The 4,472-nt window shown below is 33.9% G+C and overlaps 1 long non-coding RNA gene across 2 annotated transcripts; it reads right to left on the bottom strand.

The window, feature by feature from the left end:
- Window positions 1-1,237: 1,237 nt before the first annotated feature.
- On the bottom strand, window positions 1,238-3,575 carry LOC127725921 (uncharacterized). Of its 2 annotated transcripts, none has more exons than XR_007993276.1 (3): window positions 3,218-3,575; window positions 2,714-3,049; window positions 1,238-1,403 (listed from the first exon to the last, which is right to left on the bottom strand). It is a non-coding gene; the product is annotated as an uncharacterized LOC127725921 (long non-coding RNA). The 2 variants fall into 2 exon arrangements; XR_007993275.1 differs by lacking the exon at window positions 1,238-1,403 and adding an exon at window positions 1,421-1,571.
- Between the last annotated feature and the right edge of the window lie 897 nt (window positions 3,576-4,472).

Here is a 4,472-nt window from a genome sequence, read left to right as displayed (position 1 = left end):
TTATATCTATTTAATGCTCCTTGAGTTGTCATATTTGGTGATACAGTTTTCATAAAGATTATGAGTTGTTAAAAGTAATCTAACAAGAAGTTGCACATTTTGTCATGCTAAGCATATTCCACTTATAATTCAAAGTTTGAAAAAAAGGAAGTAGGTGTCTGACAGATGTTTGATCATATAAGATATCCCACATCCTTCAGTGAATTTCTATCTGCATATATACTTTAAAAAAAGACAAAGTCCAGAATATGACCATTTTGGTAACACTGTTGGAGCAGCTGAAGAAATGTAAAACAGTTATACATCACTGTGGTCATTTTTCATTGACTTTGAAATCATTATTATTCGACAGAGAACCACGAATTGAAATGTTCAACAAAATACAAATTTTTTATAGGTGAATATGTTAACTGACTTAACTGTGAAATCTAAAATCCATGAAAATACAACTTTTCCTCAATCCACCACAATTGATGACCATGAAAATTAATGAATCCACTGAATTTGACTCATTATTTGCTTTAACCTCTTGGCAATATATATGGGTATTACATGGGAATTGGGATGTGCTTACCTTCAGGGGCACCCAGTATTACTCTCCAAGTAATCACCTAATGACCTGTACCAGCAACCAGACCTTTTTATACGACCACATAATTTTTTGTTTCGTATTATGTTATGGCGATGTCTGCATTGACGTCCGAAGACATTTTGGGATGCAGACAATATCTTGAGTATAAATGTATGGATCTCTATGAAATTTTAGCACAAGGTTATATACCACAATAGGAAGGTTGGGATTGATTTAAGGGGGTATTGTCGAAGCCGTTTTGTAATTAGGGGCCAAAAAGGGTCCAAAAACGAGCATTTTAACTGGTTCATAGTCAATAAATTGCTTTGCAGACAATAACTTGAGTATAAGTTTATGGATCTCTTAAATTTTACCACATTAGGAAGGTTGGGATTGATTTTGGGGGTTATTGCTGTTATTGTTTAGTAATTATACCCCACGCAACAAGTTGCGGAGGGTATAATGTTTTTGACCCGTCCGTCAGTCCGCCAGTCCTGTTTCTTGTCACCACAACTCCTCTTAAACCACACAACAGAATTTCACGAAAACTTTTTAGATAATAAGGATATACTATGTAGTTGTGCATATTGACAGGAAATTACGATTCAATCCTCTTTCTAGGAGTTACGCCCCTTTGAACTTATTTACTTTAATGTACTACAACAGTTTGTCATCGCAACTCCTCTCAAACCACACAACAGAATTTCATGAAACCTTTTCAGATAATAAGGACATACTACGTAGATGTGCATATCGACAGGAGATTACGATTCAATTTTTTTTCAAGGAGTTACGCCCCTTTGAACTTATTTGCCCAATATACTACTGCAACCTTATGTCATGGCAACTCCTCTCAAACCACACAACAGAATTTCATGAAACCTTTTCAGATAATAAGGACATACTATGTAGATGTGCATATTGACAGGAAATTACGATTCAATTTTTTTTCCAGGAGTTACGCCCCTTTGAACTTATTTGCCCAATGTACTACTGCAACCTTTTGTCATTGCAACTCCTCTCAAACCACACAACAGAATTTCATGAAACCTTTTCAGATAATAAGGACATACCACGTACATGTGCATATCGACAGGAAATTGCGATTCAATTTTTATACGCCCGTTTATGGGACGTATTATGGTATACCGTTGTCCGTCCGTCCGTCCGTCTGTCCGTCCGTCCGTCTGTCCGTCCGTCTGTCCGTCGTCAACATGTCGGACATTAACTCAAAAATGCTTTAACCAAATTGCATAAAACTTTGATGAATTGTTAATATCTATTGACGTGAGCTCCCTTTTGTTTTTTATAAAATTTAGATTTCACGTTTCCAAGTTATGGGGTTTTATTCATTAAAAAAAGGGGGATTTTCCGGTTTTCAGACAATTAGTCAAGAATGCTTTCACCAACTTGCAAGAAATTGTGGTGAATTGTTTATATCTATTGACATGAGCTCCCTTTTGATTTTTATAAATTTTAGATTTTATGTTTCTGAGTTACATGGTTTTATTCATAAAAAAAGGGGGGATTTTCCAGTTTTTGGACAAAAACTCTAAAATGCTGTCAGCAATTCTTATGAAACTTTGGTGAATTGTTTGTATGTATTGATGTAAGCTCCCTTTAGAATTTTATAAATTTTACATTTTATATTTCTGAGTTATGGGGTTTTATTCATTAAAAAAAGGGGTGATTTTCCTGTTTTCGAACAATAACTCAAAAATGCTGTCACCAATTCTCATGAAACTTTGGTGAATAGTTTATATCTATTGATGTAAGCTCCCTTTTTATTTTCATAAATTTCTAATATGATATTGAGAATTGATTGAACTTTATTTGTTTATAGTCTGACAACAGATTTACTAAGTATTGCACAAAAGCAAGAAATCTTTAATTGAACATAAATTCAATTCATGTCACCAATTTCAAGTTCTTTGAATACATTTATTCAGAAACCTATAATATGTCAAATATTTAATATAATCCAAATTCAGACCTGAATCAAGCTTGAATATTGTGTGCATTTTTGCCCCAACTGTTCAGGGTTGGACCTCTGCGGGCGTATCTAGCTGCGCTCAGCGAAGCAGTTTATTTTTCCAGGAGTTACTTCCCTTTGAACTTATATGCCCAATATACTACTGCAACCTTTTGTCATCGCAACTCCTCTCAAACCACACAACAGAATTTCATGAAACCTTTTAAGATAATAAGGACATACTACGTAGATGTGCATATTGACAGGAAATTACGATTCAGTTTTTTTTCCAGGAGTAACGCCCCTTTGAACTTATTTGCCCAATATACTACTGCAACCTTTTGTCATCGCAACTCCTCTCAAACCACACAACAGAATTTCATGAAACCTTTTCAGATAATAAGGACATACTACGTAGATGTGCATATCAACAGGAAATTACGATTCATTTTTTTTTCCAAGAGTAACGCCCCTTTGAACTTATTTGCCCAATATACTACTGCAACCTTTTTTCATCGCAACTCCTCTCAAACCACACAACAGAATTTCATGAAACCTTTTCAGATAATAAGGACATACTATGTAGATGTGCATATCGACAGGAAATTACAATTCAATTTTTTTTCCAGGAGTTACGCCCCTTTGAACTTATTTGCCCAATGTACTACTGCAACCTTTTGTCATCGCAACTCCTCTCAAACCACACAACAGAATTTCACGAAACCTTTTCAGATAATAAGGACATACTACGTAGATGTGCATATCGACAGGAAATTACGATTCAATTTTTTTTCCAGGAGTTACGCTCCTTTGAACTTATTTGCCCAATATACTACTGCAACCTTTTGTCATCACAACTCCTCTCAAACCACACAACAGAATTTCATGAAACTCTGTAGATAATAAAGACATACTATGTAGATGTGCATATTGACAGGAAATTATGATTCAATTTTTTTTTCTTACACTTATTTTATTTCTCCAATGACAATGTGGGGACGTGGGGTATGTGAGCACGCTCACTAAGGTTCTTTAATTAGGGACCAAAAACAAGCATTTTTCATGTTTCAGGACAATAATTTGTGTATAAGAGTATGGACCTCTCTGAAATTTTACCACAAAGTTCCATACTTCAAAAGAAAAGTTGGGATTGATTTTGGAGTCGTGGCCCAAACCGTTCAATAGTTGGGGCTGAAAAGCGGGAAAAAAATCTAGGATTTTCTAGTTTCTGGACGATAACTTGAGGTATAAGTCTTTGGATTGAAAATTAATTGTGCCATAAGGTTTTATACCATAAAATAAAGTTTGGGATTGAATTTAGGGGTTATGACCCTAATGGTTTAGATAAAAGGGGCCAACAACAATACTTTTGTAATACTTTGTATAAATTGCTTATTTTTTTAGCAATTTCAATGGGGTTTATTTCAAGGCTTGAATTCTTGGATTTCTTTAATATGCTGAATCTAATTGAGTATTTAGATTTTTTTAATTTTGGGGCCTTTCTTCAAATTGGTCCTTATTAAGGTCCAAAGGGTCCAAAATTTAAATTTGTTTAATTTCTTCCAAAATAAAATTACAGGTGTTCTTTGATATGCTGAATCTTATTGTGTATTTATTTTTTTTAAATTTTGGGGCCTGTCTTCAAATTTGTCCACATTAAGGTCCAAAATTAAATTTTGTTTGATTTAAAAAAAATTGAATTGTTGAAGTCTTTGATATGCTGAATCTAAGTCTATTTAGATTATTGATTTTGGGCACAGTATTCAAGTTGGTCCAAATGAGGCCCCTCATGGGGGTGTCCAAGTAATCACATAATCACAAATGTTTTGCCAATATAATCACATAATCATTAAATATTTTTTCAAACAAGATAATCAAATAATCAAAAATACACTCCTAGATTATGGAATAATCAAATAATCATAAAAT

Source organism: Mytilus californianus, unplaced genomic scaffold, assembly GCF_021869535.1.
Source record: "Mytilus californianus isolate M0D057914Y unplaced genomic scaffold, xbMytCali1.0.p SCAF_15, whole genome shotgun sequence".
Lineage (NCBI taxonomy): Eukaryota > Metazoa > Mollusca > Bivalvia > Mytilida > Mytilidae > Mytilus > Mytilus californianus.
The sequence above is the reverse complement of the archived record's forward strand: the minus strand, read 5'-3'. Positions and strand labels throughout refer to the sequence as shown.